Source organism: Lithobates pipiens, unplaced genomic scaffold, assembly GCF_037356315.1.
Source record: "Lithobates pipiens isolate NorthernLeopardFrog02 unplaced genomic scaffold, aLitPip1_a1.2 Scaffold_30, whole genome shotgun sequence".
In the NCBI taxonomy this organism is placed as follows: domain Eukaryota; kingdom Metazoa; phylum Chordata; class Amphibia; order Anura; family Ranidae; genus Lithobates; species Lithobates pipiens.
The window spans coordinates 108,486,401-108,510,803 of record NW_027507791.1 but is presented as its reverse complement, the minus strand read 5'-3'; the positions used below and the strand labels follow the sequence as shown (position 1 = coordinate 108,510,803).

At 43.4% G+C, this 24,403-nt stretch overlaps 1 protein-coding gene across 3 annotated transcripts in view; it reads right to left on the bottom strand.

The window, feature by feature from the left end:
- The window catches only part of FMN1 (formin 1), a 549,096-nt gene that overhangs the window by 476,796 nt on the left and 47,897 nt on the right, over positions 1-24,403 (bottom strand). The window contains exon 1 of one of the 3 annotated variants that reach the window (XM_077464744.1): positions 10,482-10,533. The exons of the other annotated variants lie outside the window; for them this stretch is intronic. The gene's annotated coding sequence lies outside the window, so the exon portion shown is untranslated. Of the gene's footprint in view, positions 1-10,481; positions 10,534-24,403 lie in introns of those variants that run through there. 3 annotated transcript variants of the gene reach the window in all.

Sequence of the window (24,403 nt, the reverse complement as noted above, 5' to 3'; positions counted from 1 at the left end):
CTGGGGAGACACAAGAATACATCATTTTACCTTTAGATCTTACACAGCAGTCTCCTGTGATGAGCTCTCAGGGATAGCCAACAATTTGGGTGGGTACCGCTGGTGTCCTGAAAGACTTCTGGAAAAGGATGTTACCGGTAAGTGCATCTCAGTTTGGTGGCAAAGCTGGAGCACGTTGCAGCTCTAGAGAATCTGCTCTAGAGAAGCACCAGCCCACTCTCTTGAGAAGTGCCCATTGCCCTGGTGGAATGTGCCTTAATACCTTCCGGGGGCTCCAACTCCCCGACCACATAGGCCTGAATAGTGGCTGACCTCAACCATGTGACTATTGTACATCTAGAGGCTCTGGACTCTTTCCTAGCCCCTGAAAGTAACAAAATAAATAAAGGATTTCCTAAACTGTTTTCTACCAAGTACTGAAGGACGCACCTTCTAACGTCCAATTTATGAAAAATATGTTCCTGTTCCCTCACTGGACTCGAAAAGAAGGTAGGCAAAATAATTTCTTGGCCTCTATGAAACTTAGAGTTCACCTTTGGCAAAAAGGTCGGATCAGTTTTAAAAAGCACACGGTCCAGGAAAATCTAGGGGAAAAAAAAAAAAAAAAGTGCCCTAATGGAGAGGGCATAGAGATCACCAACTCTCCTTGCCGAAGTGATCGCCACCATAAACACCATCTTGAGGGTGACTAATTTTACCGCACAGGACCTCAGCGGCTCAAATGGCTCCCCAGTGAGGGCCTATAACACTAAAGAGATACCACACGGGGAAGGGAGAAGATTCTGACTGATCCGTCGGCCTAAGGCTTTGAAAAACCTGGATATCCATGGAACTGTTGCTAGCGGCTTTCCCAGGAATATGCTCAAGGTGGATACCTGTCCTTTCAAAGTGCTAACCCATTGTAATCTCCTGACTGCAGAAATGCCAACACTTCTACTGATGCAGAAATTTCCGACCTAAAAATTATAGTTTCAGAACATGTTTCAAATCAGACACCATATCCAGCTACTCCAGATACAATTCCACTGCTACCTGACAAAAGCCTGTTCTCTGACCATTTTTTAACAGAATGTCACTTCGAAAGGAAGTGGGAAGGGAACAGAAAGAACTTGGTCCTAAAATGGTAGCTGGTTTCCTAGCTTAAGAGAGCCCCCCACCCTCCATTAGCATAAGGGGGGGGGGGGGGGGTGGTTCCAAGTGTGTGTGTATAATACATATATGTATATGAATACACAGCCCTGGCTCTCTTCCCCTGTAAGCATGGCAGTGTAAAATGTCTGTCAGTGTACTGTATTTCCAGTACTGTACTTCTGTTGTGTGTAACGGAGGTCCACCCTAAAATGGACCTCCGCTCATCGGAATCCCCCCCCCCCCCTCCGGCGCCACAATCGGCACCTTTCAGGGGGGAGGGGGGTGCAGTTACCTGGATAATCCAGGTAACTGCACCCACTTCCGGGCTAGCTCTCTGCGGAACGGGGCATAAGTTACGCCCCGTTCCGCAAGCGCCCGCCCCCTTCAGCAAGTGCCCCGCTGCCTGCTGGGAAACACACAGCTCCCAGAGGCAGCGGGGACCGTCCGGATTGCGCCGCGCGGCTCGCGCATGCGCAGTAGGGAACCGGGAAATGAAGCCGAAAGGCTCCATTTCCTGATTCCCATACCCAAGATGGCGGCGGGACCCGGCAGCCGAGCGAGCGATCGGCTTCGGGTGCCGACATCGCGGGCGCGCTGGACAGGTAAGTGTCACTATTTAAAAGTCAGCAGCTGCAGTATTTGTAGCTGCTGGCTTTTAAAAAAAAAAAAAAAAAAAAAAAAAAAAAAAACGCGGAGTCCCGGTGGACTCCCGCTTTAAATTATCTTTGTCTATTGACAAAACTATTTCCAACATCATGGTTTCTCTGCATTTGTATCATTTATGTTATAGTCGGTAATATTGGATTAATAAAAGTTTATTTTCTGTACAATAGTAAGTTTAAATCAATTTGATTGTTATTCTTTTTGCACAGTTATCATTCCTTTTAATTCTATTCGTAATAGTGGCAACCTCAGCGGTTGATTCTTATATAGACAAGGTTGTACACACTTATTTGATGCATCATTAAAGAGGAAGTAAACCCTGATGGGTTTTACTTCCTCTTTGTTTCCCTGCAAAGGTAAATAATGGGCTACTATGCATCGCATAGTAGCCCATTATGTGCCACTTACCTGACACAGGAGCCAGCGATGTCGCCGCTGTCCCCTCTTCCACGGAGCGTCTATCTTTCCGGTGTGATTGGCTGGAGCCGCGATGACATCACTCCCGCGCATGTGCACGGGAGCCGCCACTAACGGCATATCGCAGTTAGCAGCGGCATGCTCAGTGCACCTGCGCACCACTGTCTGCGGTGCATGTCTTTTTGCAAATATCTCCTAAAGCGTGTAGGTTTAGGAGAGATTGCTTGGACCTACAGGTAAGCCTTAATCTAGGCCTGAACTGTAGAAGGAACATTCCTTCTCTGGTTTTTACCTCCAACCTGAGGAACTTCTAGTAGCCCTCTGAGATGGGGATGTGCAGATAGGTGTTTTTCAAATCTAAAATCAATACCATGAAACAGTTCAGTGGAAGGAGTGCCTTCACCGAGTAAACCGAGGCCATTCGGAAGCTCCTGTAGGTTACCAAGACATTCAGAAGCTTCAGGTTCAGGATACGCCTGAACTTTCCTTAAGGTTTGCAGACCACAAAGATGTGGGAATAGAAGCCTCTGGCGGTCTCTCCTGTTGGGACTCGTACAACCACCTCCTGTTGCTCCAACTCCTGTAAGAGGAGGACACAAGAGCTGATGACTTTTCTGCACCCTTTGGCAGCTCTGCGACAAGAAGTCTGTGTGGAGGAGGTTTTGAAAATTCGAGCCGGTATCCTCCTCTTATGATCCCCAACACAAACTGGTTGGAGGTGATCGTGTCCCACTGTTGAAAGAAAGCCCCCAATCTTCCTCCCATGGTGGTTAACCCATCACTGTCTTTTTGGGCTGTTCAGGAGGGTGAAAAAAAAATGGTAAGGATAGCTCCCAAGAGATCCTCCACTTCATTAAGGGAACGAGAGGTTCTTGTGGCTTCCCCATCCACTTCCTCTGGGAGTCTGAAGCGGCACTACCTGGCTCATCCTCAATTTCCTCTCTGGAGCCCCCTGGTTTCTCCCCACTGACGGAAAGAGTATCCCCTGGGCTAGGTGCAACAATCTGCTGCGCTGGTGGAGGCTAGCTCTGGGGCTGCAGCAACTGGAAACTAGAAAAAAAAGCTCCTTAGACTGAAAGGTGCTAGAAAGCTCCTCGACCGATGCGACCAGGTCCGTACCCTGTTCTGCCACCTGTGCCCTCACTAACCCCTCAATGCACTCCTTAAACAGCATCTTGGTCCTGGATTCCCCCATGGTGACTCTGAATGAGATATTTCTTCTTGGAACCGTGGGGAAATTTGTTTTTGTCTGTGGCTTTCTGAAACAGAGAGAGAGCAGCCATAAATGTTTAAGCCCACCAGCGCTACCACAGAGCACCACTGGGATCACCAGGGAGGGGAAACGCCCAGGGAGCTAGAGGGAATAGGTAAGGGAACCACCACCCCAGGGTTCCTCTTACCTTGAAGTGGCTGGTGCCGTTATCTCCTGGAGCTGCTCATGAAGCCTCCGATATATTCCGCTGAGGATGAATGGTCATTCATGGCTCTGACAGCTGTCTGTACAGCAAAGAAAAAAGGCTGCACCAGCCCGTTGCTCGGCCCACTTTTGTATCCCGCGTCAGGACCTAAGATGTGGGTCAGGTGGAGGTGGCTGCCCCCACCCGAACTGACCTCATCCATCATTCGGCCCAGCTTCTAGGGTTCCACGCTGGCTGCATAATGCAGGGGGGACCTGGCACACCTCCCGAAGTACAGCCCCCCCCCCCCCCCGGGTGGACGAAAGGCGAACCGCCCCAGGCTTCCTCCTTCCTGAGGTGCACAAGATGCAGCCATACTGGTAATCTCAGGCTCCCTAGCCTATCTGGCTGCGGAATCAGAGAGACCACAGTCTTCCCCCTTCTCAGGGAACACTCGGCCTAAGCCTCCCTGCCGAAGGAAACACCAGAACTGAGGGGCCGGTGGGACGGTGAGGCTTAAATCTTGCAATGCAAGGTGGTGTTTCCCGAGATGGGAGGACCCAAGGTCTTTCTATGGTGGCTGTCCTGAAAGACAAAACAGGGGGAAAAAAGCGCACAGAACTGCATCTGGTGTGAACCATTTTCAAAATGCTGGGATGGAGATCTTAAAATGACATACACAGAAGACAGATTGAACAGGACAGGGGCCTACTATACAATGATGGCTGTTCCAGTTTAATGTAGATGGCCTCTTTCAAGCCTTCTGCAAATCATTTTGGAGTGTATACCCAGAAACTGGTGTGGGAATATGAGAAATCAAGAAAACTTGTGGATGTATATCTCTGGCTATGCAGGACTGCGGTATGTGTCATTTATTTTAAGTAATTGTTATTGTGAACATTTGATATGTTACAATACAAATATCTGGTGGCAATGATTGATTTGGGGTAGAAGAAACTAGTTATACCATATCCAGACGCTCACTCTCAGTTGATTGGCACTTAGATTGTGGTGCCACAAATTTGAAAATCTTTGTGCAGGTTGAGGCTAAGGAGGGTATTTGTTGCGTATCAGTGCCAGCACGGTGCAAGTTTGACCAGCTATTTGATAGAAGCTGGTGAAGGTGGCCAGGGTCCGATGCCATTTCCACCACAACTACCGTAAATACAGTTTTCATGAAGGGGTGCACTATGTTTTAGCATAAATATTTAGGTAGGTGGTACACTTTAAAATAACATCCACTCAAGGTTTCCCAGGAGAATTACCCAAAATCATCACACTGCCTCCCCTGGCTTGGTATGTAGTGAATCATGGTGCCATCTCTTCCCTAGGTAAGAGACGCACACGCACCCAGCCATAGGATGTAAAAGAAAGGATGATTCATCAGACCAGGCCACCTTCTTCCATTGCCACAGTTTTAATGCTCATGTGCTCATTGTAGGTGCTTTTGGCTGTGGACACAGGTCAGCATGGGCACCCTGACTGGACTGAGGCTATGCAGCTCCAAACACAACAAACTGCAACACTATTCTGACATCTACTGAAAATCAGCAAAAAAACTTTCAGTAATTTGCGCTACAGTAACTTCTATTGGATCGGACAACACAAGCCAGCCTTTGCTCCCCAGGCTCATCAGTGAGCCTTAGCAGCCCATAACTCTGTCTCCGATTCACCAGTTTTCCTTCCTTGGACCACTTATGGTAGGCTCTGACCACTGCAGGCCAGAAACATTCCATAAGAGCTGACGTTTGGAGTTGTCCTGACCCAGTTATCTAGCCATTACATTTTTTCCCTTGTCAAAGTCCCTAAAATCCTTACACATTTTCTGCTTTCAACACATCAACTTCAGGGACAACAAAAGTTAATTTGCTGCCTAATATATTCCACCCACTTGCAGACGCCATTGTAACCAGATAATGTAATTTACTTTTCCTCTCGGTGGTGATAAAGCTGTGGCTCAGTGTATATGTTTACTATTTTACCTGGCAAAATATGCAAAATTGGATAGCCATTATCATGACAAAGTTGGTCATAGCCTTTGGCGAGTACACCCAAACCTGACCAACTTTCCTCTACTTCAAAGTAGTCTCCTCACTGTACAGTGTGTGAGAGTTTTATACTACATACACACATCTCTGCTTGATTGCACGATTCTGGGCAAAATGAGAATCACATTTTTTTGCTTAGGAAAAATTCTCTATATCTATCTCATAAAATCTTTCACATTATACAATTGGTCTAACTTTAATGAATAAGTAAAAAAATTAAATAAAACACAGTAAAGTGTAATTTTTTTCCCCAAAAAATGCATTTGAACGACTGCTGCGCAAATACAGTGTGACATAAAAAAAATTACAAAAAACAAACACTCTTCTCTAGGGTCTCTACAAAAAAAAATAAAAAAAAATAAAAGATTTCTATCTATATCTATATCCTTTTAGAAAATTACTAGCCAAAAAGATTTTAACTTGAAACCAACAAATGTCAGAAAGAGGTTTAAGTGGTTCAACTTCCCCCATTTTCACACCAAAGTGTATTCCTTTGGTATAAAGGACAAGTTGTTACAATGTTTATACTTAAAGGAATTGTAAAGTGAATTTTTTTTTTTTTTTTTTTTTTTTTTAAATAACAAAACATGTTATACTTGCCTCCACTGTGCAGCTCGTTTTGCAGAGTGGCCCCGAACCTGCTCTTCTGGGGTCCCTCGGCGGCTGTCTCGACTTCCTCCCGCAGGTGCTTCTCACGTTCATGCAAGCTGCCTCGCATGGCGAGAAGCATCTGTGGGCGCGCTCCTGTGATACAGCCGGCGGCTATAGCCGCGCACTGTATCACACGGCCAATGGTTGCGTTGCTTTCCATCCATCCACTCCAGCCAATCAGCGGCCAGGCTGAACGGTGGAAAGAACTCGGGGGACGAGCGCGAGACTTTCGAGGGGTGAGGTTAGTAAAATGGGGGGGCTGGGGGCGCAGGCACTGTCAGATGTTTTTTCACCTTAATGCATAGAATGCATTAAGGTGAAAAAACATTTACCTTTACAAACCCTTTAGATATTCCCCTCGGTATGCGCCGCTGACTGCAGCGGCGCATGTGCACAAGGGGATTCTCGGCCTGAAAATCCGACAGTGGCCGGCCGGAATGAAATCTCCCACGGGCATGCGCGGGAGTGACGATATCGCGGCTCCGGCCACAGCGCCGGAGCTGCGATACCCGGAAGAAACGTTGAGGGAGCACGTCAGCTCCCTCGGCGTGGATCGGACCAGATGTCGGGGCTTCGTTCTAAGGTAAGTATTTCATAATGAGCTAGTATGCGGTGCATACTAGCTCATTATGCCTTTTGCTTTGCAGGTTTTAAAAAAAAAAAAAAGAAAAAAAAAAATTTGCGGGTTTACTACCACTTTAAGCTCCACTGCTAAAGAAATGTACATTTTTTTTTTTTTTTTTTTTTTTAATTCCCCCTTTCGACTGTCTGCTTTAGCAGAGCACAGATAATTCTCTGCACAGAAAGAATCGGGAGATACTTTGTCCTCAAGATCACAAGGGGGGGGGGGGGGGGGACAAAACAAAAAAAAAAAACAAAAAAAACAAACACAATAATGATTCTTAAGGATTAATCGCGCAGCTCTACTGCACGAAATTTCTCAGGACGGAGGTCTCAATTTTAACAGTGTACTTTTGTCTCCACTGGGGAAGTATGACAATGTGACAAATGCAGGGGTTAAAAAATAAAAAAAATCATAGCAATTGCTTCGGACAATGCTTTAACTAGCCAAAAAAATCCTTACAGAGCTCATCTGCGAGCATGAACAACTTTTATATTATAAACCACATCACCATAACTCTCCAAGATTAAAGCAGTCCCCAAATATATGAATGGCTTTGTGTAATATAGATCTACTTATTAAAAAAAAAAATGAAGAAGAAGAGGAGCTTAAAATGAAAGCACGTTTATAAAACTGAAACGAAATTAGTAATTTGAGATCACTCATACACATTAATCATTTATCCTTTTGTAAAACAATCTGCAGTTTTCTGATAAAGCAAAGCTTAAAATATCTTGAAAGAACAAAGGATGGCAGATAAATCTGTTCTCTTTGCTTTACTAAAAATGTCATCTAATTATAGAAAATCCAATCACGAGTATAAAATTACTTATCCAAGCAAAGAAAGCTGGATGCAAAGTCAGTACCGTAGTACCGTGTAGCTTCAATAGCTATGACAAGGCAATGCACACCTAGAACCAGGAAGCAGACAAATAAGACATTTTGCCGTAGATTCACCTTACAAATAATGAATGGGATAAAATCTTTACCTATGGCAGGAGCAGAATGTAATTTTTTTGTCTAAAACCCTCAACTGTGGGGCAGAAAATACCTGGCATCTTCAGTAGAACACACATGGAAAAATCAACAGGTCCCGTTTCTGTTTTTTTTTTATGCAAACTGAAATATTCCCATATTTTACGATTTGACATTTCTTAGAAATTCCCACTGAAAAATAAAAAAATTCATAAGCAGAGCTAACTGTGGCAAATGCCATTAAATTTCATGAGCATGCAGCATACAAGATTTTGATGTGATTGGGCCCCAGAGAATAAGCAGCAAACTGGATTATTCTAGTTCAGGGTTCTCTAAACTTTCTAAACAAAGCCAGCTTACACTCCTATAAACTTTAGGGGGCCGGACTGTGGCCAGCGAGTAGATAATGCCCCAACGTCAGCGCCAGTGGGAGGAACAGTGCCCCTTCTTTGGTGTCAGTGGAAGGAATACTGACCCATCGTATGGGGTCAGTGGTAGTAACTATGACCTGCTGTTGCTGGCAGTGGAAGCGGAATAATGCCCCAAGGGCCAGATAAAGGCAAACAGGCTGCACCCCCCATGTCATAGTTTAGGGATCACCGTTCTGGTTCATTGAAATATTCCCCTAAATATTTAGGGGGAAATATCTTCCTTGTTTAAAGTTGTTGTAGTAAACTTTTTTCAACTTGTACCTACAGGTAAGCCTATAATAAAGGTTTGCAGCTTTTGATAGCTTTAATACAGCTTTTACCACAAGATAGCCATCCACTCAAAAATCTGTTTGGCTGGATACACATTTCTGCAGTTTATAAAATGATTTCACATGCATTGCTATGTTTAACCAAAGCCCTTATAACGTAATCAATGGATGGAAAAAAATTAAATAAAAACACATGACTTTTTGTAAAATTAATGTCAACAGGCTGAATATAAAAAAGTGTGAACTAGAACCCTTTAAAAACCATGACAAACTTATACACAAGGATTAACATGTGCTAAGACACAAAGGAGTCAGTCAATGATCCCCAATGATTAGGAGAGGGGCTACTCTTTTTAAATGATGGACAGAGTTGGTTTAGCTGAAAACATCTACTTCTAATCTAACACATAAAATTTTGAAGTTATTAAAAAAGCAATTGTAAAAAATCTAAAAACCACCAAAACGCTCAACTTCCATGTGTAATACCCTAGTGTTGCCAAAAAGGTAGTACCAAAACTACCAACAATGTTCAAGGTGCAAGTCACCCCTAGCATTCTGGTTTTACTGTACAATGACCTTTGAAAAGATACAAGTATTGATTCTCAACTAAAAATGGGGAGACAAACCACACACACACACACACACACACACACACACACACACACACACACACACACAACTTCCCAATGGTTTTGCACAAAGCAGCCCTGATCCTGCTCTTCTCAGGTGCCCCACTGGCACTCCTGGTTTCTCTCTTCTCCTCAAGGCGCTTGCTGTGTGGGCACTCATGCCTGCTCACTAAGACCCATTCTGTGTCCATAAGACAGCACACCAGTAGCAGACTTTGAAAATGTCTTAATTGCAAGACAAACACCTCTGTGGTTCTGTGCCCTAGTCTTCTTCTGCACAGCTGGAAGCAGCTATTTTATGCTGGCTCCATGTTTCCAGGTATTGCCATTTGCTGGTCTAGTCATTGGAGAGAAGCTGCTCCCCCATCCCCCTACTATGCATCAATACCCCCACTGACTCCAACAAACAGCAGTGCCTTTTTGCGTCCCACTGAGCATCCATACCCCACTTACAGCACCATTGCCCCCCTGTCCACCCTCTGAGCACCAGTGGACACTTACTCTCTCCCCCTCATTGAGTATCAGTGTTTGCCCTCCATCCCTCTACTAAGGACCAATTCCCCCCACTGACCACATACAGCAGGAATTTCTCCCCACTGACCAGAAAGCAGGCATTCCTCTCCACTGACCACAAAAAGCACATACACCTTTTTACCCCCGGTTGTTTACTGGCCCAAGGTATTTTTTTCTCCGATGAAAAATTATTCATATTGAAATTTGAATTTTACATATGGGACAAAAACACTTACCACCACAAACATTCTTGAAATGGAATATATATATATATATATATATATATATATATATATATATATATATATATATATATTTTTTTTTTTTTTTTTTTTTTTTTTAAAGGTGTATAATAAAATAAAAAACACACACAAACAAAATGCAGCATGCCCCAGGTCCGATTTTGTAATCACTATACTACTAATTTGGCTAGAAGATCTGTATACAGATATCCTGCTGCATGCCTAGTTTGAATATCCAATTACTCTGCCTTTAGTAAAGATAGTAAACACATTGCAGATTAATACTGAACACTAAATATCCAGCTCAGAGAACCCATAATTAATCTATACATTGTTAATACAGATTTACCAAACCACATTAAAAAAAAAAAAAAAAATCACCATCCGGTTCTGCCATCATTCATGTGTCTGAAATACCATCTGCCACATTTAAGACAGAATTACCCAACAGCCTTTTCCCCACATTGAAATAAGATTATAGAGAAGAACTCACTCAGCAGTTGTGCAGTGGAAGCTACGCATAGACTAGAGAGACACACAAGGGACTTCTAGTCTTTAACTGAAAGGATAAACAGCATGTGATCCCTAGCACTATAAAAAAAGAAAAAAAAAAAAATCACTAGCAACTCTAGACAAGACGACGATTTATTAAAATGAATGGAAAAAGCATGATCTTGAAAATGCCTCGAGTTGTTTCATACTGGGGTGCTGCTTTGGCAGGACATAAAAAAAAAAAAAAAAATTCCTCCAAGCAGCTTCTTTGAGGCGCTCCTAAAAGCATCCCTGCCCATTGAAATCAATGGCAAGCGCAACCAAAGTGCCTTTATTCGGCCGCTAGCAGGGGTAAAAAGCACCCGCTAGAGGCTGAAAAGGGCCTCTAAAACAACGGTAAAGGACCGCTAAAATTAGAGGCACTTTACCACCGATGCCCCAGTGCTGTCAGTGTGAAAGTGCTCTAAGGGCTCATTTACACCAGGTGTTGGAGATAAGCTGACAGCCATTTCCAACACAACCTTGACACATAGAATAAGGCAAAATCTGGATTCTGATGCAGTCAATTTATACCACAGTGTTGCTTTTGTCAGCACAGCAGGTTGCTAAGCATACTATCGCAACAGTACTGCAGTGAATAGAATGTAAACAGTGTGATGCATTGAGATCGGAGCATCGGCGTGGTCTCAGAACTCAAGCCTGCCACCATGCAATCAGTGCAGCTAGCTGGTGTGATCGAGCCCCAGGAGGCATTCGTTGAGGCAGTATAGAGAGCAATATTCAAACACACAATTGCAGTTTATAACAAAAGTAATGTGTTCCCAGTTGAGAGAAAAACCCAACCATGTACTGCATATAAAAAAAACAAGTGGAAAAAATATCAGAGAAGTCATTCCCAAGTCATGTTGCTCGATCATGTGCATCTATATTTTTCCAAGGATAAAAAGGAGTCACAAGCATGAGGGTCATGCGTCAAGTCAAAAAAGATTTAAAAAAAAATAAAAAAGTAAAATAAAAAAAAAGGCTACAAATCATTTATAGTGGGATAATAAGCAATGCTGCTAACCATATTTTTAATATTAATAATGTATTAATAATATTATACAGGATTTATATAGCGACAAGTTTCCATAGTGCTTTACAATGTAGGGAAACACTACACCAACAGTCCAATTCAAAACGAGGGTTAGAGGAGCCCTGCTCCTGCAAGCTTACTATCTAAGAGGGAGGGGCTGGTGAAACAAAAGTAGGGGCTGAGGGATGAACTGATGAGGGGAGTAGAAGATTTATAGGTTGTTAGGTGGAGGCAGGATAGGCTTCCCTGAAGAGAGGAGTTTACAGGGATAGCATAAAAGTGGACAGAGTAGGAGATAACTGGACAGATTGGGGTAGAGAGTTCCAGAGGATGGGAGAGGCTCTGGAGAAGGAAACCAGGGAGCTAGAGAGCAGGTGGTCTTGGGAGGAGTGGAGACGACAGTTGGTGATGTAGCTCAGGGCAGAACTGGGAATGGCTTTGTACATTATTGCAAGCGTTTTTAATTTTATACGTTAGGCAATGGGAAGCCGTTGGAGGGATTGGTGGAGAGGAGAGAGTGAATAAGTTGCTTAGTGGTCTCAATGCTTAGAAAGGGGCATATTTTGGAAGTCTGGACAATTTGGATAGTGATAGGACATCGGGCTGAAAGGACAGATCAGTGTCTAGGATTGCACCTAGTACCCTGGCATGAGGGGAGGGACTGATGGTTGTATTATGCATTTTGATGGAGAAGTCAGGGGGAGGGGCACGGTCTGGAGGAAAAATTATGAGCTCAGTTTTAGAAAGATTGAGTTTAAGGAAGTGGTGTGACATCCATGTTGATGTCAGTTAGTAATGCGAGAGGAGACTGAAGGAGTGAGGTGAGGAGTAGAGATAGGAGTGTCAGCATAGATGTGGTACTGGAAACTATTGGGTCCGAGGACAGAACCTTGAGGTACCCCTACAGAAAAAGGAAGTGGAGAGGCGTGAAAACAGTTATAGGTCACACTGAAGGAGCTCTGTGATAAGGATGAGAGCCAGGAGAGAGCAGAGTCTTGAAAGACAAGAGAGTAGAGTTATTTGAGGCAGGGGATAGTCAACAGTATCAAAGGCTGCAGAGAATTTGAGTAGTAGGAGTATGGAGTATTGGCCATTGGTTTTAGCAGTTAGTAGGTTATTAGTGAGTTTCAATAGGGCAGTTTCAGTTGAGTGTAGCAAACGAAAGCCAGACTAAGGGGTCAAGAAGGTTGTTGTCTGTCAGGCAAGAGCTAAGATGGTTGTAGACTAAGCGTCTGAAACGCTTTGAAGGCAAACGGGAGCAAAGAGATGGGTCTCAAGTTGTTCAGGCTGATGGGATCCATTGAGGGCCTTTTAAGTATGGGGGTGATCAGGGCATGTTTGAGGGGTGGGCAAGGTGCCAGTAGAGAGGGAGAGATTGAAAAATGACATCAATCTTGTGATCAGTGAGCAAGTTACTGGTGGTGGAAAAAATAGAGAGTTAAAAAGTAAACAGACGAGGACAGAGTAATCTTACTTTGTGATCTACATTTTGTTGCCAATAAAGGGATACTAAAAAACACAGACACACACACAATCCTCTTTCTGTAAGTGGATGATGGCTCCAATTATAACACAAAAAAAACAAACACATCCAAGTACCTTTTTTCCCTAATCTATATACAGCCGTCACATGACCCTTCTTTCCTAGCCTGTCTGTAGGGAAAATGTAGCAGAAGGAGCTTCTAGCCCTCTGCTGCTTGTCACATATTGGGGGAAAAAAAAAAATGAATACCAAACTGTTTTAAAACTGTTATTTGAAAAGCAAATCCTTATCTTTTGGTAATAACACAGTGTGGGTGGATTTTTGCCAGTCACGGGTTGCGTCACGTCCCTCCGGCATGTGCCTTAGAACAGGGAGGCGACAACTCCATCAATCAAGATGTAATATCCCCCTCTTCCCCCATAGTGTTTAGCTGGGAAGGGAGGAAGGAGGGAGAGGGCTGTCATTTACCACTGCGTGTATGCACACGTCACTATAGCAGTGATGGCGCACCTTGGCCTCCCAGATGTTTTGTCACTACATTTCCCATGATGCTCAACTACACTGCAGAGTGCATGAGCATCATGGGAAATATAATTCCAAAATATCTGGGGTGCCAAGTCCTGTCATCAATGTTCTATAATTGCATGGGCTCAGATGTGATAGGAAGGAAATACTCAGGGTAGAAAAAAATAAATAAAATACACTGGAAACTGAGCATGTGCACTAGCTGCTAACAGTTGCTCTGCAAAAGCCCCAACTACAGTGGGGACATGGACAGGAGGGGGGTAGCAGGATCAAACATTTTTTTTGCAGAAAAAAAAAATTCCTATAGTGACCGAGTATGACCAGCATCATTTCTAACCATGTAGATTTAACACCACTTTAACAGCTTCAGCCCTGAAAAAGATTTTACCCCCTGCCTGACCAGAGCACTTTTTGCAATTCAGCACGACGTCGTGCGACCTTGCACCAAAACAAAATTGGCATCCTTTTTTTCCCCACAAATAGCGCCTACTTTTGGTGGTATTTGATCACCTCTGTGGTTTTTATTTTTTGCGCTATAAAAACAAAAATGTGACAATTTTGAAAAAAAAAACACAATATATTTTTAACCTTTTGCTATAATAAATATCCCCCCAAAATTTTTTTTATATAAAATTTATATAAAATTTATATATATATATATATATATATATATATATATATATATATATATATATATATATATATATATATATATATATATATATATATATATATATATATATATATATATAAAAAAACTTTCCTCAGTTTAGGCCGATATGTAGACATATTGAACCTGTACATATTTTTTGAAAAAAAAAAACAAACACACGCAATAAGCATATATTGATTGGTCTGCGCAAAAGTTATAGCTTCTACAAAATAGGGGATAGTTCTATTCGTAATGGCGGCGAGCTGCGATTTTTATCGTGACTTCGACATGGCAGACACATTGGACACTTTTGACACTATTTTGGGACCAGTCATTTATACAGCGATCAGAGATATAAAAATGCACTGATTGCTGTGTAAATGACACTGATGGGCATGGGATTAAACACTAGGGGGCGATCAAGGGTGAAGCATCCTAGGGAGCGATTCTGTGGGGGGGGGGGCTACCATTCACATGACAGGGAGCAGTGATCTGTCATGTCACTAGGCAGAATGGGGAAATGCCTTGTTTACATAGGCATCTCCCTGTTCTGCGGCTCCGTGACTCGATCACCGGCGGACAGAGTGCGCAGGCACGGTCACGCTGTGTGCAGTGGGCACAGGCCTGCTAGCCCTGCCAATTAAAGAGGACATACAGGTACGCCCATTTGCCCGTCGCTGCCATTGCGCCAACTTTTAATCGGTAAGCAGTCAGCAAGTGGTTAAAGGTGCATTTAAAAAGGAAGTCCATTATGTGTCACTTTCCTGACACAGGAGCCAGCGAAGTCGCCGCTGTCCCTTGTAATCCGCCGCATCTATCTTCTTGGTGGGGTCTCGCAGCACCGCCGCTGTCATTCGGCGAAGCCGCGATGACATCACTCCCGTGCATGCGCACGGGAGCCGACACGCACGGCAGCTCCGTCGTTGAGAATGCCGCGCTCAGTGCGCCTGCCCGCCACTGTCTACGGTGCATGCGCCGTAGACAGCAGTGCCTGTTTTCGGGCAAATATCTCCTAAACCATACAGGTTTAGGAGATATTTCTTGGACCTACAGGTAAGCCTTAATCTAGGCTTACCTGTAGGTCAAAGTGGTTTGTAAGGGTTTACAACCACTTTAAGCTTCCATGAGCATGTTGTTCTGATGACACTTCGGGACATGGCTGTACGGCAACCAGTTTTTCCACACTTGGTGCTATACCGGAAGTGACAGTGTCACATGCTTTTGCAAAATCCAGATACACCACATCTACAGGCCTTCCTTTATCCAGATGACAACTCACCTCCTCATAGGAGGTTAGTAGATTGGCGTGGCAAGAACGATTCTTCATGAATCCATGCCGATTGATGCTAATGATACCGTTCTCATTACTAAAATCTTGTATTTAGTCCCTTATCCCCTCCAACAGTTTACATACTATTGATGCTAGGCTAACTGGTCTGTAATTCCCAGGGATTTATTTTGGGCCCTTTTTAAATATTGGTGCTACATTGGCTTTTCTCCAGTCATTCCAGTCAGACTGACAGTAAAAATTTAGGATTTAGAAATCCCTCTTGAACCATATTCTATGCCTTGTACTAACGGGATTGCCTCCTCGTTCCCCAAGGCCATATCTATTCTCGAGTGAGTGCCATACGAACTTGAGAGACAGGAATACTGACTTTCTTGTGGATACCGAGTCCGCAAGAGATCATACAATCCAATTTCCAACAAAAAACGCTGAAGGCGAGTCTCCCTCTCTGCTTTTGGCCCGGCTAGTCTAGGAAACCTATCCAGACTCCTGTCCAACACTTCATTGAAGTCACCTGGTGCCAATATTGGAATCCCAGGGTTGGCCAAGCTAAACTCGAGCAGCCTATACATAACTTCCAGCTTAAAAAGGGGAGGAATATAAATATTTGCCAAAAAATATAGGATTGCTGACCAATTGTACAATATAAAAAGATATACCTTCCTTCAGGGTCAATTAAGGACTCTCTGCAAGAAAAGTCCAATCCCCTCCCAACCAGAACACTCACTCCTCTTGAATAGGAGGAATAAAAAGATTGCTAAGAAGCCTGGAACTTACGGCTGGTTAGCTGTCCAGCTGAGCTTGGGACTAAATGTGTTTCCTGCAAAAACAACACCCCAGGTCCTCTTGTCCATTAATGACAGAACCGTAGATCTTTTACTTAAATTACCCAAGCCCCTGACATTCCACGAGGTGATGCTTATTCCATTTATTTGCCTAATTAGTAATAGAGGTCGACCGATATATCGGCCGATATTTGCCGTTTTTTAAATAATCGGCATCGGCCGATTTGTGCTGATAAAAAGCCGATTTAGAACTACAGTGGGACTTTGAAATGACTTCTGTATAGAATGGTCTAAGTTGACTGAGTCGTCATAGCAACCCTTTCCTCCTCTCTGGGCCGACTGCCAAAAAAAGAACAGAAAGATACAATGTTTACACTTGAATGAATTAAGTCATCTCTGTGTGTAGAAGTTCTCAGTTTAACCATTTAAAGACTAAATCTTTTCTGACACTTGTTGCTTACAAGTAAAAAATCCTGTATTTTCTGCCAGAAAATCACTTAGACCCCCCAAAAATTATATATATTTTTTTAGCAGAGATCCTAGGGAATAAAATAGCGGTTGTTGCAATATTTTATGTCACACGGCATTTGCACAGAGGTCTTTCAAATGCATTTTTTTGGGAAAAAAATACACCATTTAAAAAATAAAAATAAAATAAAAAACAGTAAAGTTAGCCCATTTTTTTTTTTTTGTCCAAAAGTTTTGACTACCTGTTTTTATAAAAAAAAAAAAAAAAAAAAAAAAATTTATATATATATATATATATATATATATATATATATATATATATATATATATATATATATATATATATATATATATATATATATATATATATATATATATAAATCATACATACAAGTAAACTGATTGGAGGTTTGTTTTGTTTAATAAATGTTTAAGTGTAAGAAATTTTCTGTATCACGTATGAAGGCCGCTTTCACACTGGAGCGGGCAGGCGTTGATGGTAAAACGCAAGTTTTAGCGGCTCTTTACCATCATTTTAGCGGTGCTATTTGGCTGCTAGTGGGGCACATATAACCCAGGTAGCGGCCAAGGAAGAGGTTAAATGCGCCCATGAAGCACCGCTGCCAAATCGCATTGCATGCGCTTCGGCAGTGGTGCTCATTCATATCAATGGGCAGGAGTGGTGGATGAGCAGTATACACCACTCCAAACGTGCTGCTTGCAGGACTTTTTTTTTAAGATCCTGCCAGCGCATCGCCTCAGTGTGAAAGCACTCTGTCTTTCACACAGACTGCAGGGGAGCCATTTTACAGGCACTTTACAGGCGCTATTTTTAGCCCAAAAGCACCTTAAAACGCCCCAGTGGGAAAGGTGTGTTAGATCAAGGGGGATTAAAAATAAATAAATAAAATACAATCGGCCTAACATATCGGCCCAAAAAAAATCGGCATCATATATCGGCTATCGGCCGCCATGATTTCTAAATATCGGCATCGGTATCGGCCAGAGAAAAACCCATATCGGTCGACCTCTAATTAGTAATAAATCTAATGCCTAAAATACCAGAGAGAAAGGGGCCGGGGGGAGGGGCACCACCACCCCTCCCCCCCCCACCTCGGGCCCCACAGCCTCCCAATGCTCCTTGCACCAGCAGCGTGCCTTGTCCCTCCAACTACCCCCACCCCCTCCCTAACCCACCCACCCTTGCCCGTTTGAGCAACCCCAAGGGGGCTCTCCTGTGGCTCATCCATACTCATCTTCCACAAAAAACAAGATGCCCCTCCCTACCACCGCCCCCCCACCCCTTACCAATTATCAAAATCAGCTGCATGCCTAATCCCATTAAACCACTATCAGGCTTTAATTTAAGAATAATAATCACACTGGGTTAAACTCGAGGCATACAAGTAATCTCCTCTCCTGCCTCCACCCTGCTAAAAAGAGGAGGAGAAGAAGACTGAAAAGAAAGGAAGAAGGAAAAAAAAATAAAAATAAAATAAGCCCCAAGCATATATTCAAATGCAGAATTCTGTTACAAATAAAAATGTCACCCCCATCTATACCATTGGTACCTTAATATTCCTACATACTACGTTCTACATACATAAGGAATACTTCAACTCATGCTGTACCCCAATATTCCTGTGCATGCAGTGACGAGGAGAACCTGTACCCCACAATCCCAACCACCTATACCAATTCCCTCATCATATAGATATCTCCACCACTTAATGTTACTTCAAGTCACTTTTGTGGTCCTCCAACCACTTTTCAACCTCAGACGGGGAATTGAAGAACATAGTTGAACCCATAGCCTTCATTCGGAGCCGCACAGGATATAGTAATGCATAGTCAATTTTATATTTTTGGAGAGTGCGCTTAATGGGGATAAATTCTGCCCTCTGCTTCTGTAAATCCGGTGAGAAATCCGAGTAAAAGGACACTCTAGCCCCCCTATAAAAAATATCACCCAATTCTCTGGCCTTTCGCAGCAGAATCATCCGATCGTTATGGTTAACGAATTTCAATACTGGCCTAGTGCGATCCTCAGACTGCCGAGGCCTAATGGGGACTCTATGGGCCCTTTCTATAGCGAATAATGGATGTAAAAAAAGTGTCGCCAAAGATCTCTATAAACCAAGCTTCCAAAAATTCTATTGGATCGGGGCCCCCTCGCTCCCCTCTGGCAAACCAATCAGGCGTACATTATTCCTGCGACTTCTATTATCTATTTCGTAAATTTTTGCTGCTTGCAAAGCAAGCCGTTTCTATAATCCTATAATTTTTTGTTGCAATGGAGAAAGCTCATCCTCAACCAAGCTTAATTTACCCTCAAGCGCAGATGTTCTTTCCACTATATTGCCCAACACTAGGCTCAATGAATGCAATTCCATATTAAAGCGGAGGTCCATCCTAAAGTGGACCTTCCGCTCATTGGAATCCTCCTCCCCTCCGGCACCACAATTGGCACCTTTCAGAGGGGAGGGGGGTGCAAGTACATGTACAGTACAGGTATCTGCACCCACTTCCGGCATAGCTATCTGCGAAAGGGGCGTAGATTCTGCAGAATCTACGCCCCTTTCCGAAAGTCCCCCGCTGCCTGCTGGGAAACACACAGATCCCAGAGGCAGCGGGACCATCCTTTTTTGCGCAGCGCGACTCGCGCATGCGCAGTAGGGAACCGGGAAATGAAGCCGAAAGGCTCCACTTCCTGATTGCCATACCCAAGATGGCGGCGGCAGCACCCAAGAGACGATTGAGAGATCGGCTTCGGGTGCCGACATCGCGGGCGCGCTGGGCGGGTAAGTGTCCTTATTTTAAAAGTCAGCAGCTGCAGTATTTGTAGCTGCTGGTTTAAAAAAAAAAAAAAAAAAAAAAAAAAAAAAAAACGGAACTCCCGGCGGACTCCCGCTTTAACACTATTCAGCCGACTATCAAGGACTGAGAGTCTTTGCCTTCATTCACTGCGAACAGGATATCCCGTAAATGTAGGTTCTCCTTCTGCTACCGAAAGACTATCTGCTGAGCTAGCTAGGTTTGTGGTGGTCTGTGATGTTCTACCCTACCCCACAGCTAATTTATCCAATTCATCTATCAGTAGGCACAGTGGCAGTATTTGCTGTTAATTGGGTAGCACTTCTATCTAATGCTACACCCGACTGCTTGACTTGCCCTGCTGGATGATGGCAACTTCCGCTCAATGGTGATGTCACATGGGCAAAGCTTTCGAGCTTTGTGGCTGCAGCTCCCTGGCTTAACTTTTCTCTTTCGCCGAGCGCCTTGACTCCCTCATAGTGCGGCATGTCCTCGGTGGCCCTTTTACTTAGCATTACCAATGTACATGAAATTTGTACCAACTGGCCAGTTGAGTATCTCTTGATGTTGTACAAGTCAAGCACAAGCCAAGCAGGGGGTTTTTACCTAACAAGAGAGAAAAACAAAAAATAAGGCTAATAAAGCAGATTTCACTTTAGAAATTTGTCTTCTCTTTTTCTCCCCTCTCCCATCCTCTTTTTTTCTTTTCCTTCAAAAAAAAAAAAAAAAAAAAAAAGGCGCACTGGTACTCGCCAACTTCCTGCGTTCAGCCACAAACCTTTTATGCTTGAAATTATAAATTTATAGTCCGGATTTCTAGTGCTCCCCACATGCAACACTCTAACCACAGTATAGGTGGCTACTAATGCTGCGGAAGCTGCTAATGGGACGGGGGGGGAGCAGCGCGCTACCACTGGCCGCTTACAGCAACAACTTTATTTCCAATCCCGTCTCCCCCCCCCCCTCCTTCCCCTCACCCCTTTACCGTTCACAGTTAATGAAACCGGGGAGCTGAAACCCCTTGCCGGAGCTGCCAAACCTGATATCTTGAGATCAGTCAACTTCCTCCATACAACCGACAGCGCGCTTCACCATCAAATGGATCCTGATACTCATAATGGTCAAAGATAAGCGCCGTTCAGCTGCTTCAGCGCCGGCTTCGTCCGGCTCCTCTCGATACACCAGCTGACTCTCCAGAGTCAGAGAGCTCGTCACATGGCCAGCAGGGGAAAACGAAGCTGAAAAGAAAACACTGGGCGGCTCAAACGCCCATCTCCCGCAGCAGGATTGTACAAGCGGGGAAGGCACACAGACTCAGATTTCAGACGCCCAAATCAAGCCACCATTGCGGGGAGCGGAGGTAAGCACGGGAGAGGCGTCTCAATTCACATTCACACTCTCACTCTCATCCTGCCACATCCCCTCCAGTGAGGGACATTTTCCTTTTAGTGACACATTTAGTGACACAAAAATTCTTTACAATGACACCAACACGGGGACATTTTTTTGTTCCGGGGATAACACTGACCATTGGGTAACTATTCTTTTTAGGGACACCACTGATGCAAAATTTTGGTGGCTGAAACATTTTGGGCGAAAATGGTGTGATCAGCATTTTGCAGATAAGAGAAAAAAAAAAAAAAAAAAAAAAGGTGCCAATAATGGCGCAGAAAAAACGCACATGATTTTACAGTGATTTTGCTGTGCGTTTCATAGGCAGGGTTGAACCAGTTTACGTCCGTGCTATAGCCGAATGACGGCCACAGCACAGACCTGAATTTCCAGGAGGCCTCCCCTGTGCACGCTCCCTGCGCGCGCGCTGAGATCACCGAGTCACTGAGACTCGCGTGAGCACCGATCCGAGTAAGGGGCCGGTTCCAGCCCCTTACCATGTGATCAGCTGTCAGCCAAAGACAGCTGATCACATGATGTAAACAAAAGCTCGGTGATCGTTTTTATTTTTTCTCCTCACGCTGAGAGCTTGTGTAGAAAAAAAATAAAAAAAAACCCATCAACGGCTTATCCGCAAGGGACATCGGTCCCGAAGAGGGAGAGGCAATTACGCCTCATTGTGCCCACCACTACCCCCTGCCAGTGCCACCTATCCGTGTAAATCGATCAGTGCCCATTACTGCCACCCATCAATGAAGGAGGAAAATTACCAGTTTTAAAATGAACAAAAAATGTTTTTTTTTTTAATTCAGTCTTTTAAAAAAAATATTATAAAAACCGCAGGAGGCGATAAAATACCACCAAAAGAAAGCTCTATTTGTTGGGAAAAAAAGAAAAATGTCATTTGGGTACAGTTTAGCATGACCGCGCAATTGTCATTCAAAGTGTGACAGCACTGAAAGCTGAAAATTGGTCTGGACAGGAGGGGGGGGGGGGGGGGGGGGGGGGTAAGTGCCCAGTAAGCAAGTGGTTAAAACAAAAAAAAACATTTGATTTTAAATCAGATTTGATTTTTAAATAAACGTTTTTGGAGTAAAAAAAATCCATCTAAAAAGTTAGTTTTCTTTTTAAGATACATTAAATTTAGTTCATTCAGCATGACATGGAGTTTAGTTATGTAGCATGAGGCTGTATATTCTGCAATATTTACATTTTTGAGATAACATGCACTGCATTGATGCATTCACACAATTTCACAGTAACCGTGAAATAAAACCAAGTATAGGAATATTCCTTTATCCCATAGTTTTGCAAATCTAAGTATACTACAAACTGTATGATTGAATCAGTTCCGATATCGCTGTTTTTACTAACCTGACAGCTTATTCTAAATGGAAAACCTTTATTTTGTTTGCAAACTTTAAAGAATTTAAACTACCTTCAAGAATAAGCCCTTACATTTAAAGAACACCTGTCATTTAAGATCCATCATGGCAGCACCTGTTAGCGGGCACCCACCATGTCCCTCACCTTATTGTGTCGCTGCAGCATCGCCAGTCATCCCATTAAGATGAATGGGACTGTGGATTAATAAACTGCGGGACATATGATAGTGGCTCTTTAAAAATTATTTAAATTAAGCCCTTTTACTAGTGATTTAAGTCAAATTCACCGTTAATAGACCATATGACTCAAAAACGGCATCAAAAATTTAACACTGTTATTGATGCATTCTTGCTGTGTTTTCAATGCATTTCAATGGGGAGGTGCGTTTTTCAAATTTTTTATTTTTTTTTAACTGACCAAAAATGAAGCAAGCAAGATTTTTAGCACCACGACGGAAGCACAAAGGACCAGTGTGAAGAAATACATAGAATTTAAAAAAGGGATGTATTTTTTTTTTTTTCCCCTCAAGAAAAAGTACCAATAATGGCCGACAATTCATATTAATTGAAAAGTTGAACACAAAATGTTTATAAATGGTTTTTAAAAACTGTCATTTTTGGTTTCAGTTTCTGGCCAAGTGCATCCTGTTTTTTCGGTAACATTTCTATTCAGTGCACCTCTACTTTAGATCCTAGAGATCTACGGGGGTGTGGCAAGTAGGGAACAGGTACTCAGAAAGGAGAGATTCAATCCCCAATTGCTGTTAATTTCATCAGATTTTGGGAAAAACAAAGTACCTTTTTAGGTTGTAAGAGTCAAGGTTCAAAAACTGCTGCTCAGTCTTAAACAGCCCTTAAAAAGCTTTAACCCTTTCATGACTAAGCCTATTTTTGGAATTTGGTGTTTACAAGTTAAAATCCATATTTTTTGCTAGAAAATTACTTGGAACGCCCAAACATTATATATTTTTTTTTAGCAGAGGCTCTAGAGAATAAAACGGCGATTGTTGCAATATTTTATGTCACACGGTATTTGCGCAGTGGTGTTTTAAACGCAACTTTTTGGGAAAAGGGACACTTTCATGAATAAAAAAAAAAACAAAAAACAGTAAAATTAGCCCAATTTTTTTGCGTAATGTGAAAGATAATGTTACGCCGAGTAAATAGATACCAAACATGTCACACTTTATAATTGCGCGCACTTGTAGATTGACGACAAAGTACGGTACCTAAAAATCTCAATAGGCGACGCTTTAAAAATTTTTTACGGTTACCAAGTTAGCGTTACAGAGGAGGTCTACTGCTAGAATTATTGCTCTCGCTCTGACGATCGCGGCGATACCTTACATGTGTGATTTGAACACCGTTTACATACGCGGGCGCGACTTCCGTATGCGTTTTCTTTGCTTCGCGAGCTCGCGGGGACGGCGGGCGCTTTGAAAAATTTTTTTTTATTTTTTTATTTTTTTTATTTATTTTAAAACGACTAAATTGTTTAAAAAAAAAAAAAAAAAAAATTTGATCACTTTTATTGCTGTCACAAGGAATGTAAACATCCCTTGTGACAGTAATAGGTGGTGAGGTCCTCTTTATGGAGGGATCGGGGGTCTAAAAGACCCCCCACCCCTCCTTTACACTTCAATGTATTCAGATCGCCGAAAACAGCGATTCTGAATACCGGATATTTTTTTAAAACCGGCGCCATTGGCAGCCGAGTAAACGGGAATTGACGTCATGACGTCGCTTCCGTGTTTACGATGAGGAGACTGGAACGAAGCCGATTACGTCGGACCACTGATCGGTGCTCCCGATCGAGCGGGAGCACCGGTAACAGCGGCGAGAGGCGGCGGGAGGGGGGGACGTCCCCTCCCGCTCCTCCGGCATAACAGCCGAGCGGCTTTTAGCCGCATCGGTTGTTATGGCTGGAAAGCCAATCGCCCGCTGAACAAAACGGGACCGGGATGATGCCTGCAGGTGCGGGCATCATCCCGGTATACCCCCCGGAAGCCGAGTACGCAGATCTGCGTACGCTCGGCGGGAAGGGGTTAATAAACCA